Here is a 13,379-nt window from a genome sequence, read left to right on the forward strand (position 1 = left end):
GATATCAGAAAAAAGCTCTTAACTGAGAGGGTGGGTAAACACTGGAACAAGCTCCTCAGGGAAGTGGTAACAGCCCCAAACCTGTCAGTGTTCAAGAAGTGTTCAGACAACACTCTTAGATATATTGTTTAACTTTTAGGTTGCCCTATGTGGAGTCTGGAGGTGGCCTCTATGATCCTTGTGCAACTCTTTTAACTCTGAATAATCTGATTTTGTGATAGCTGTAGAGAAACCTTGCTTGAACCTGAAAAATTACCACTTCACAAAACTAGGTACTCTAAGAGTATTTTCTCCTACCCCATCTTAAAGTAAATGTTTATGCTGAAATATTGTCTGACATTTCATGAAGCTGTAGTACAGGGCTGTATATCTCTGATTAACTGATAATGTCAGAGAGTCCATTGCTCAGATAAAAAAAAGTAAATTGTTCATTAGGATTCAGAAGAACTCTGATGGTTCAAAACAAGTTTCATGACTTAGGCAATGAAAAGCAAAATATTAGAATTCCAGTTATATCTCTGGACCTTAAAGCTGCATGGTACATAAATGCTGTCAGTGAACTTAATGCTTATGTCAAAGTATACACTACTTTCTTAAAGAAATATGCCACCTTCTCACAGAAGCCACCCCTGTAGCCTCCCTGCTAACAAAACCTTGCCATGCAAACCCATTACACTGGAACGTGATCGTGGTGAACAGCTAGCGCTTTGCCTGTGTGGATAAAGGGCATTAGCTCTTTCTGCTAGTTTATTAACTCTGTAAAGGGAAAAAGAAAGCAGAATTATTTCCTTAAATAAGTGATTAAATGTATATTAATATAAAAGTTCTATTGGATAGGAAAAAAGAACTAGTGCAATCCCTCAATGAACTCTTTTTCTCCAAGATGGCAGTAGGAAGGGATTCCATTTGAGTATATTTAGAAAACTGAAGCATTTTTCAGCAGACATTATCTTTATAGGTCATGTACTGCCACAGTTGATTTAAAAGTAGGTGAAGATTAAACTATTTTTACTTATCAAAGAGCTTGCATATTTCTTGTGACTTAATTCCCATTTCATGAAAACTGAATTAGTCAGAAGGAGAGTCAAACCCATTACTGTGCTGGCCTGTTAGGGTAATTTCCCACCTCCTCCTCTTGGCACTTATGTAGCTTGTCTCATAATAATTAGCATTGTTGGTTGGTTTGTTTGTTTTTAGTTTTGTTTTTGTCTTTTTAAAGAAAAAGCTCACAAAGCTAGACTCAACTGCTAGACGTAGACAAGAATCACTACTGAGTAATAATTGAAAGCTGAGAAAGATAGTCTGTAAGATCCTTGACTGTGAAGATAAGTCTATTTATATGCTGCTGTCAGAGAGGCAGCCAATAGAACAGTGCAGAAGGGTTTTAAACTTGAAGTGACAGACTAGGAAAAAAGCTTTGCATTAACTTTTTGGCTGCCTATCAGAAAGGCATGATTGCATGTCATGAAGGTAAGTAGAAAGCATGTTTCAGATAATCATGATGAGAAATGATGCACAGGGTTACTAGTGATGTGGACCCATACAAAAGAAATCTTTGAGCTGTTATGCAAAAGAATCTGCTGAACTTTGAATAGCCTGGATATGAGAATCTAGAGAAGAGCCCAAGCCTGAACTGATACTCAGTTAAAAACTTACAATAATGCTGTGTAAAATGATTAATTAAAAAAGCAAGCAGCTTTTAGGGTGATATCTGGTTAAAAAAAAAAAAAAAGATGAACAAAAACATTCATGATAAAACTGATTTCAAAATGAAGTGCATGGAAGAGAGCAGGAAATTTAATTGAAAAAAAAAATGGAAGTCTTTACTTACTGTTGTATTAATTTCTTCATAGCTTCTTTACAGAATGTGATTAGTAACATCTGTAGTATTTTGGAAGACTTCTTTTTCCTTTAATACACAGCAGTTTCCTCTAGTAATGGATTTTTTGTTGTTGTTCAGTTAATAAGAAATAATTAAGAAATATTATAATTACATTCTAGAATTTAAACCTTGTCTAGTCAAAAAGTGTTTGTGTTCTGCAGAATACTTGTTTCCATCATGTGCGTATCCTTATGACAATAAATGCAATGAGATAATGTCAAGTTCTCATTTGCTTTTACAACCACTTCAAAGTATCTTTTTTTTTTGCTTTACTAGCACCTATGATTACAGCTAGAGCTGTGCCAAACTTTGGACTTAAGTACATCCACAGTCAACATAAATTCAATTTAAATTGAACAAGTGATAACTTTTCTGAATTTGTTCATCATAGTAAATATTGGCTCAGGAATAAAAGATATCATCTTTCTAGTAGGAAAGAAGCAAACATTTGAATTATCCAAACTGAAGTAATATTTGCTGAGAAGATATCACACAAGTGAGGTGATATTTCTCATGTGGACTTTAATGCCATGAACCTAGACTAACTAATCTACACTATCTCTAAAAAACTTTAAAAATAATATTTATCTTGTTTCTTAGATACAACACTTGTGTTTTCCTCTATTGGTTCTAATAAAACTTAAATATATTATTCCTGTTTGTAGTAGTATTTGTAAAACCGTTCTGCTGATTTACGGCACATAGCCTGGGTCTAACATTCTGATTTTTCCTTAACTATATATAGAGCATGTATAAATACATATAGATATATATAAATATTTACACTCAAATTAGTTTATTTCCTTGGCCTTGCTACATGTCTGCACTATACACAGATGCTGAGTTTGCACTTGTGGTGGATAAACCTTGACTAACAGCCAAACTCCCAACCAGCTGCTTGTTTACTCCCCCTCTTCAATGAGATGAGGGAGAAAACAGGAAAAACAGGGATGAGACAGCTTGTGGCTTGAGATAAAAACAGTGAATAAAGACAGGAGACAAGTACCGGCTACTGTCATGAACAAAACAGACTTGACTTGGGGAAATTGGCTTCATTTATTATTTAATATTCAATTAATATAAATGTTTAATTACTGGTTCAGGTATTGGTAAAGAAATAAACATTCCACACTTAGGGAAAGTACCTTTCCTCCCACTTTCCCAGGCTCTTCATCACTCCAGATACCTTTTTCCGATATTGTTCTATCTATATGTTATATCTACAACGTTCTATATCACTGAAAGTTACACTTGGACCTTTCATGAGGCGTCCAGTGGCACAAGGGTGGTGTGGTCAGGAGGCAGCAGTTTCTCTCTGCATCTCCGTCCTTCTCCCTCCCTCTGCTGCAGCACACTTCAGCACTGAGTTGTTGTTCCTCTTCCTCCTTTCATCACCTTGGCGTTCACTCTTTTCTCTCTTTTTTGCTCCTTCCTCCAACCCTAATCTCTCCCTGTGGCATTTTCTGTCCTTTCTTACACACCATCCCCCGAGGCCCCATCACCCGGGCCGCTGGCCAGCTGTGCCCTGCAGGGCTGGGTGGATAATAAAGATTCTCAGCCATTTGTGAATGACATCTCATGTGCATAACTTGTGCCCCTTTTGCCTCCATCTGCTCTGACGGACCCTTCTGCAGGACATTGAGGTCACTGCAGTACAATGCAATTCTACTAAACAAAAAAGGCAGAGTTCACCTGACTTAATATTTCCAAACTTTGTGGCCCACATACCTTTGCCTGGTTCCAATAAACCTATGGGTGAAACAGAAGCTGAATTAGCTTAAAAGTTGTAAAATCACTGTGTAAATCTGGCATGTTTTTCATTATGTTCTGTACTCCTGTGTTTGTTTGGCTTCTGCCAGTCTTCAAGCACTAGATTAAAACAACTTATTTCCTATACTAAAGGACAAAATAAAGGTTTTGAGTAGTTGCACCACAATTTATGTGACAAGACAGATTTTTTCTAAGGGCAGCACTTCAGACCAAGACATACATGGAAAAGGAAGTGGGTCCTTTCCTAGCACATCTTCCACTCAGCTGCCAACCTTGTGCAGGTTAAGAATGAAATAAAACAAAGGTGAAATTCCAAGTTAGGAACACAGGCTCAGCAGTTAAGCTCTTCAAACAGAAGTAAATTTGATAGGGATGTCATTGAGGGTAAGCCAGTGTGAAGTACCACATAGTGTTTTCACAGTTCCCTGTCTGATTACAATCACACCTTGATGATTTCTGTCCCTGATTGATGTACCATGCTCACTGATGTATGCATTAACTCTGGAAAAAGCACAATAAATAAATGCTTGGCATGTGTTATTTTCTCACTTCTTACTGGATATTGGCACCAGGAGTACATATATACCCTTGTATATATTTCCCTGATGACCATGATGTGGTACTCCTTCCTGTCCTCACTGACTTATAACCATCAATTCCCCCGACTATAGAAAAATTAAGCCTCTTGGGAGAAGCAAACATCTTTTGCTTAGATCTTGGTTTAGAGAAAGGCCCAATAATATTACATTATCCTGTGGTTTTCATCCTACTATTTCCCCTTCTCTAGAACAGAGGCTTTTAAGCTTGCCATAGTGCCATGGGATTCATATGCAGAATTCTTTTGAATTGCAGTTTCTTAACACCTACCTCACACATAGCTTTTCTTTGTTAGGATAGGGAGCCCTTACAGCCTGTGAATCAAATGAAGGTGCAGCAGCAGCAGAGGCAGATTTTATGGATGAAAAGCCCTGAGGTCAAACTCGGATGTGATTAAGCAAGGAGAAACTTGTGTGTCCTTAGCAGAAGTTCATCTGTTTAGAAGGTCCATCATTTTTATCTCAGAAACACTCATTGTTTCTACATTCATAGCTAGTCACTGAGTTACTTGTCAGGAAACACTGAAGTTCTGCTAAATAGACAAAAAGATAAATAAACTGGAAAAGGACAATTTAAATACCACCAGCTGTAGTTCAACCATGCTTTCTGCTGCACACAATAAGCCCAAGAATACTCCCACCATGATGATCTTTTATGGTCTTTGAGCTATTTTTTCTACTATATAATAAGATTAAAGGCTTTTTCTCATTAGTGTTTTGTCTGTATCTTTTTCAATAATGACACCTACTAAACTTTCTAATGACCATTCAACAAAGGTAAGAATTACTAAAGTAATGAGACCTTACTTTGATTGATTTTTAGTGAGTGTTTTTTCTTGAATAAGACCTACATGATCAACTCCGTATGGAAATTCTCAAAGACAGTAGTGAGAAGAAAGAAATAGAAAGGAAAAAATGATTAAAATACAGTGAATATCATAGAGGTTTTACATTTACAAAGTAAAAGCACAATTTCAGGGATAGAAAAAAAGAGTTTTATGTGATATATTAATGACATGGTGAGTGTACCAATCCTTGTTTTTTGTAATTTTAGGAAGAGAAAACATAATCAAATTAAATCATTCTCTGTCAGGTTATTAAAACACAACTTTGTCTATGTTATCAATGCTACTTCTAGCTACATTGTGTTCTTTATTTTTCATTATAATTGAGAAAAAAAAATATTATGACTCTTCTACCTCACTTTAGATATGGTTAGCTGGTTGTTTTTATTCATTTACTTGGGATGTTACATTTTCCTTTATTTTTTTGGATCAAGGTTACTGTCTTAGCTTTTCTGATATGATTTTAGTAAGATTTGAAAGTTTTTGCTTGAATATTTTTTTTCTATGTTCAGGGATATACAGAATAAGGAAGTAAACAATATTGCAAATACACATTATTTCAAAGCTAAGATAAAACAAATTTTGAGAACTGTTTTCTGAATTGTTTTCTGAAGAGCCAGTTAATATTTTTATTTTTACTTTTTAAAATATTCTAAACATTTAAAGATATTCCTTATAAACAGAGAATGATTTTTACTCAGGTGAATTGTTTTTAGAAACAGAATGTTCGTGATCATATATTTTAGTGTATCAAATCTTGCATACTGCTGGCTACAGATGAGCTAACTGGGATCCTATTCCTTTTCACAGAATGTATTCATTTAATTATTCTAGAATATTTTCATTTCACTGTCCTGGAAAATTGAAACCTACCTCTATATGTGTTCTAAGAATTATTCCTTTCTTAAATATTTTTATTTTTATTATATTCTTTCTTTCTACATGTCTTACTACATTAACATTCATAGATTCCCTTATATGAAATACTACTAATAATGCAACTATAATAAAATAACCCAATATATCCTTTTATCACCCCAGATTAGCTTACTCTGATAGATTTCTACAGAGAGGATGGACTTCCTATAATATATTCAGTATTTTAGCAAAACAACTTGATCTGCCTTGACATATACATGTAATGTATGTACATGATTTTTGATCTCCTAACCCTTTATACCAAGAAACTATGCAGTCAAGCACAGTGAATCCATAGCAAATTTACTTCTTACTCCAAAATACCTTCACCAATTGCTCAACAATTTACTTCTGAATGCGGCCCATAGCTCTGTCTTTTTATATCACTTCTGTGTTCAGGAAAATTTAAAGACCATGAGACAAAATAACAGCCTTCCCATAAATAAGAAGCAATTGGAAAGAGGAAGACAATTAAGTGTACTTTATTCCATTGGTCCAAAAGTAATGGGATTAATTTGCAAGAAGGGATATTTAAATTATATGTAAAAAAAGGTAAGGATCTATCTATGGGTAAGGGTACTTAAGCTTTGTACCACATTGTCCGGGGAGCTTTTAGAATCCATATCATTGACATTTTTTAAAAAATAGGAAAAGCAAATGTGTTAGGAATACCTCAACTGCAGCAGATTCTGATCTAGAGCAGAAAATTCGATTATATGATACCGCAAGTTCCTATCTAGGTCTATGTTCTGTGTTTTGTAACACTCCAAATACTGAGGTAATCATATCCACTTTTTCAAAACAATACTGGAAAACAATTGGAAGGGATCGATGTACAGTAGGACACATAACAGTATCAATTACAGTGTCTGGCCTTCAGTTTCGTACATGCTAACATGGATTTCTGAAGAGGCTTGGCCTTCTCATTAACCTGTTACAACCCTGCTGTGTGACAGAGCCATGTGGCTGTGGGTCTGAGACAATACCAATAACAACAACCAGAGAAAAGATAAGACTTTTAGCTGTTTGTTGTAATTTGAGGGAGCTTTAGCAAAAAATAATCATTATAAAGTTCCTGTCTTTTGTTAATTGTGCCAACCATGCCATTATTCGGTCAGTCTCCCTGAGAAGCAAAGCAGGTTTGGGTTGTTTGGGCTTTTTGTCCAGCCCAAGCACATACGTGGTTAATCAGACAAAGTTTCTAATATTACAGTCTAAATGCTATGAATCCTGGACAGTTTGAGAGTTCATCATTACTTAAGCTGGATTTGAAGCTACTTTGACAAAAATTATGTCTGCATAAGACCCACTTTTAATGAGTTATACTACCATAAATCTTCATATTCTACCACATTTCAGATATCATCAGGGGACTCCAGTTTGAAGCAGTAAATGTGGTTTCAAAATACTCCAAAATCAAGTGAAAAGAGCATTTCAGAATGCTCTTTCAAGGGTCTCACGAACATCTAGCCTATATAACAAAATAAAACTCATTGTAGGATTTTATTGACATTGTAGTAGCCTACACCAGAGAAAAACTGTTAGCATTGCTAACAATATTTCCAGAAGTAATTCTTCATAGATAAAATTTTTCATATCTAGTAACCTTAACAATCAAAACTTTTGGTTGTAGTTACACAAATCTACACCAACTAACTCAAGGATGCTGCTAAATGTTGCATATTGTTTAACTAGCATAATTATTCACGTATTAAAAAAATACTTCTCTCAGAGTTTCAGTGGGATAACATACGCTCAACTGCTGACTGACAGGGATGCTTCCACATAGTTTTAATTAAGAAATTTGAGTTTGCAAGGGAGTATCACTTCCAATTTATTTTTCAGTCTACACATACTTTGAGCTCTTTTAGTAAAAAATCTGAGTGCTTAGTCTTAAGGAAGAAGTGGATATAGCATCAGATATCCAAAATTCTTTGAGTAGGGATGTCCTTATAGTTTTCTTATAATTCATGCCATATGAGATAACTTCCCCACAGAAAACACTACACTCAAGATGCTACAGTATCTTTGTAACAAAATCAATAGTTCAGAAGAGTCTTTATACCCTTCCTTTTCCTCACTGGGGAGCAAAGATCCTCCACATTAAGAATTTTTGGCATAATTTTAAAATAAAAAGAACAAGTTGTTGAAAGGGATGGTTTCTAAATATACATGCAATTCTACATCTAAATCTACATACCTGTTACCTGTGTACTACTCACATTGATTTGGTCATACCTTAACTGATCTGGACTGTAGTATTACAAAGTTGTTCAAACTGGCTTTTCATGAATAATGGCATACAAATGTATACGCTTCTTGGCATCAGTAGGGCAATTCATGAGAAAGGTAGTTGGTGGAGGTTTTTTTGACATTAACAGGCAATACTCATATTTGATTCCTCCTTTTTACTGTATTATACATGCCTCTGAGATACACTTTGACTACAGACCCTTTTTTACACAGGCACAAGCAAAATCCACAGTAGCACTGGGGGTATAGTTTGCCTTTTTTCTTCAGAAAGGGGAATGATTGTTGGATGGGTCACTGAATAGCTGCTGGTTCCAGCAGTGTATACCATCCATACTTCATCTACGCAGAAAGTTGCATTTCCTAACATATTTCTCAGGCTTTCAAGTCCCAGTTGCGGTCCTCAGAATAGCCATGCACCTGATCTATCCCTTTCCTGCAGGCTGATGAGGCAGCTGTTCAACCAGCTGACTTTTGGACTTTGCTTCTTAGCCCTTGACAGCACCCACCCCACCCCATCAGAGAGAGGTGAAAGATCCAGTGTCAAATTTTGCTGCAAGGAAATGGATGAAGAACAGAGCAGCTCCCCATATAAAAAGTACATCAAAGCTCAATGAGAGATCAGAGTGTGTGTGTGTGTGTGTGTGTGTCTCAAAATTAAAAATCTGACATTTGTAATTGCTCTATTTACCACAGTCTAATATTTGTGGTCACCACAAAGGCTATTTGGTGTAGGCTTGTAAAATTCCTTTTGCTTCAGATAAGACTAAAAAGAATGACCCAAGGTCTCTATGAGAAAATATTTACATTTTAGTTTCCACAGAAAGATTTTTCCCCTTGGGTTTGCCATACATAGTGACAAAAAAATACAACAGCTTTGCTATTAGAAGTATTTTTCTCTTTATAGCAACCTATGCATAGATTTTTTTATGTCTGTATCTTTTGGTTATGGAATTTTTGAATTTGTAACAAATGCTTCAGTGAATCACCCAAAGTTCCAGCCTGCTATTGTTTTACAATGCTGTAATAATGATTCATTGCCTGTGATGCAGCAATCCCCTGGAGTATCTTCCTGACCTTCTGTCACTCTTATTATCATTTTCTTTTTGTAAAGAGAGTGATCAAAGCTCAACAATTTGAAAACCCAGTCCAACATTTAGCTTTGTAATTGGTAGCATTCTCACCATGCCCACAGGTTTCCAGAACATTTTGCTTAGAAATATGTTAATTGATTTCTTAGTTTCTGGTGCATAGTTCAACTGCATGCCATAAACATAATATTCATAATTCACTTTAAGGTATGCTGAAAAAGTTATTTACGTATACTACTCTATTTTAAGAGTCATCCTGGAATGCATCTCTTCTGATATGGCCATCCATGGTATGAATAATAGACTAGAAAGATAAAATATAAATTAATTGGGCAAATAATTTTGGAAAATGTGAGTATTAAACTATTAATGACCTTATTCACAAGGTAAGACAAGTTATTTTCCTAAATGTTTGAACTAAATTAAATTCAATTCCAATTCATTTTTCTGAAGTACAGATGAAAAGAAAATGCTCTAAATGATAAATGTTTCCCACTGCTAAATTAAACACATTGATAATTCTTTTTAAAGAGAGTTTTAAATTGTGGCAAAGTTTGTTTCTCATCAAAAGATATTTATCTACTCATATTTTCAAGCGTATGTTTTAACAGGTACATAAACCACATTTTAAAACAGCCAGGATTTTAAAAAAAAAAAAAATAAAAAAAGAGGAAGAAAAAAAAGCACTTAAGAGAATTACATCATTTGAATATGCAATGAAAAAAAAATACTAAGGTCAAAGTACAAGACATTCAAAATACAGTCATTTTGAGCACATCAACAGTAATAAAAACAGTATAAAATGTACACAAAGTACTTAAGTTATATTTGAGTACCTCATTGTTCTTTCAAATAATTTCTAGTTAATTCTACAGTTATGTTAAATACCTACTTATATTCTACTCTGCTATTTTTGCTTACTTGGAACTCTTTCAAACTTCACTATGAAAATTTCTAAGTTTTCAGAACTGAAGCTGATCTAACTTGGCATAATCTTATTTAAATTCATAAGCTACACTCCTCTAGCTTCATAAACTGGCTTTTGTATCCAGGTCCATACTGGAGATGCTCCTGCCCCATTTTGGTTTCTGTAGTCTAGGCTACATGTACAAAAGCTTCTAAGAAAATTATGGTTTATGTGTAAGCAAAGAGTTCCTCTAAGTGCAAAAAATTAGGCAGCATAACCATACACTGCAACAAAATGGTAGGAAACTTTTTTGCTTGACTTCTGTGATAATGTTTGTCAGAAACTGAATGGACCCTTCTATTGAATTTCACTTGTTGGAAGGTCTTTAATTCCACTTTGTCAGTGGAATATTCTTTAAAAGAGGACATTACATCAAACAACAGATTTAAATATGGGGGACATTATATCAAACAATAGATTTAAATATGGGGAACACTTGCCTTGTGTTGTATAGAAGAAATAAAAAAGTTGCACCCATGTTTATGCTTGGCATAAACTTTATTGATTAATATGAACATTTTTGATTAATAGCTCCTCAATTTAATTTTTAGAAATTATGACTTCATTTTCATAGTTCATAAAATAAGCCTTTCTTTTTTATATTATTTTTTTTACTGTTAGCTTTACAGATTTAATAATAATATTTAATACATTATTTAATAATAATAAATTACTGAATTTTGACAATCATTAATTTTAGTTAACCTCTGCAGCTGATCACAAGTAGTCCTGTATGTTCATATTTCGAACTTTAAGTGCTTGTATGTACACAGCCTGGTTGTCTGATGTGGACTTTTTTGCCCAGTGTAGGTGAACTAAGAGACTGCAGAATGAAAATAAATAAGAAATGAAAAGCACCTGGAATTATTTATCATTTTACAGGTATGCACTACTCCATGATACTAAATTATTTAATCTTGCTTTGCATTTTAATACATCAGGTCTATTTGGTACTAATAGCAGCTGTAATAATAATAGTAATAACAATATTCTTAGTAGTAGTAGTTATACTAAAATGCTTAATAGCACGTGGCTCAGAATACAGCTGGGCTTGTACGAATGTACCTCAAGTCAAACACACAGAGAATCCATTTTCCAGCATCATATTTCTCGAGCATATGGTGAAAGGAGTGGGGTAAACTGCACCATCATGTGAAACAGATTAAACAAGGCACTAACCATGTGATATTTGCTGCAGGCATTCTGCCTGCAGGATGCTGATGCAGAGAGAATGCCTTCAGGAGTATTAGACAAGTGTGGTCAGGAACAACTAATACTTTACACTTTTAAATGGAAGCAGCATTTACACAGGCTTCACAGTATAAAAAGGGCAAAAGAGAAGCTGTGCACCAGTTAACTATTTAAAACCACAAAACATCTGTGAAAATGTTTCCTAATGACTATGGTTAAAGATTATTGTTAATCAAAATAAAATTCAAATTAGCTTAGAGGTTACTTCAAGCTTAATAATGTAGCTCTGTGAGATACTCCAAAAATAATTCACAAAACCAATTCCTATATGGGGCAAGTAAGAAGGCTTGAAGTACACTAATACCTATTTTACATGAAAAAATGCAAAACTGTGTTTCATTTGCAAGACACCAAAATGTTCCTAGAACTACTTCACTGCTAAGACCTCTCCTTCCCTGTCACCTGCCTCCCCCTATGCCAGAATATTAGGAAGTTCAAAATGCATAAGAATTTATCTTTAACTGGTCATAGAATTTATAATGTAGCTGGGATTAAGTCCCATCAGTGTCCTGTGTAGGCAGCCAGTGAGCAGGAATCTCCAAGAATCAGTTCACTAAACAGCCAGGGTCATAAATCTGGAAATGGAGGTCCAAGTTTTGGGACTTGAAGACATCCAAGAAGGCAAGAATTTCAGAGGTGCCAAAGGGAGAGACAGGGATGGAACCAGTTCCTTAGCCCAGTTAAGCACTCAGTTTACAAACTAGAAATGCTTCATCATTGTCAAAGAGTTTCCCTGAAAATGCTATTTTTCATAATTCTCTGAAATTCTAGCTTACTGTCACTTCACCCTGAAAACAAGCAAAGATGATCTGTATAAATTTCTGAAAGTATCTACACCTTACTTAAACTATTTTTATCAAAGTCCTCTTAGTGAAATTTATAGCTGAATTTTTATACAATTGGTAGTCTAGATTTATGCTTTTCTGAGTGAATGAAATGCCATGATTTGAAGACTTTTGACATGGTGAAATGCATTTGGGAAGAAATTTTGTAAATCATACAAACTTTCATGTTCTTGCCCAATATTATAAAGCTGCTACAGAAGATGTGACCATGGGTCATACTGTAAAGCATTTCTTATCTCTGCAGTGGACTGTGTCCTAAGTAATAAAGCCTAGGATTTAGAAAGTATTTTATATATTCAAAGCTCTGTACAAACAGTAATTATTCACAGAATTTAAGAAGTTCCTTTGTTGCATCAACACAAGCTTGGACAAAGTCAGATTTGTTTTGTTAACATTGCAGAAGTTATAAAACACCCCTGAATAATTAGCACAGGTAAATACTTTCAGTATTGAGAATAAAACTGTTTACAGAAAAAAAAAATTATAACCCCCCGTATGTGTAGACTTTGGCCTTTTTTTCCCCTAAAGGCTTTTTGTTTGGAAAATTTCAACCCAGAGTTGAGTAACTAATACCCAGAACTCAAATAACTAAGCAGCTTGTCTTAAGAGATGCAGTGAGAGAAGAGATTAAGCCCTTATTCTAGTTCAAAATAAACAGGAAGCTGAGTGCCAGTCTCTGGGATGAGAAAGCAGTGAGCTCCTCTGCAAGCTACTAGCTGTTCTATGATGTAAGCACTCATTTTCTATGAGTAAAATGATGAAGTATCTTTATTATACTATGAAAGAGGGATATTGTTGAAGTCCAGAGAAGTTATACATAGGAAAAAAAATAGCCTAATGTTATTTAAAATTAATGAAAGAACTTTTGAAGAACAGTTTAGTGCACTCTACTTGCAGTTGCTTAAGATTCGCATGTTTCTTTAGCACTCATCTGCATGAATCTAATAATAAAATCAGTAAAAAG

This window comes from Falco cherrug, chromosome 6 (genome assembly GCF_023634085.1).
Source record: "Falco cherrug isolate bFalChe1 chromosome 6, bFalChe1.pri, whole genome shotgun sequence".
In the NCBI taxonomy this organism is placed as follows: Eukaryota; Metazoa; Chordata; class Aves; order Falconiformes; family Falconidae; genus Falco; species Falco cherrug.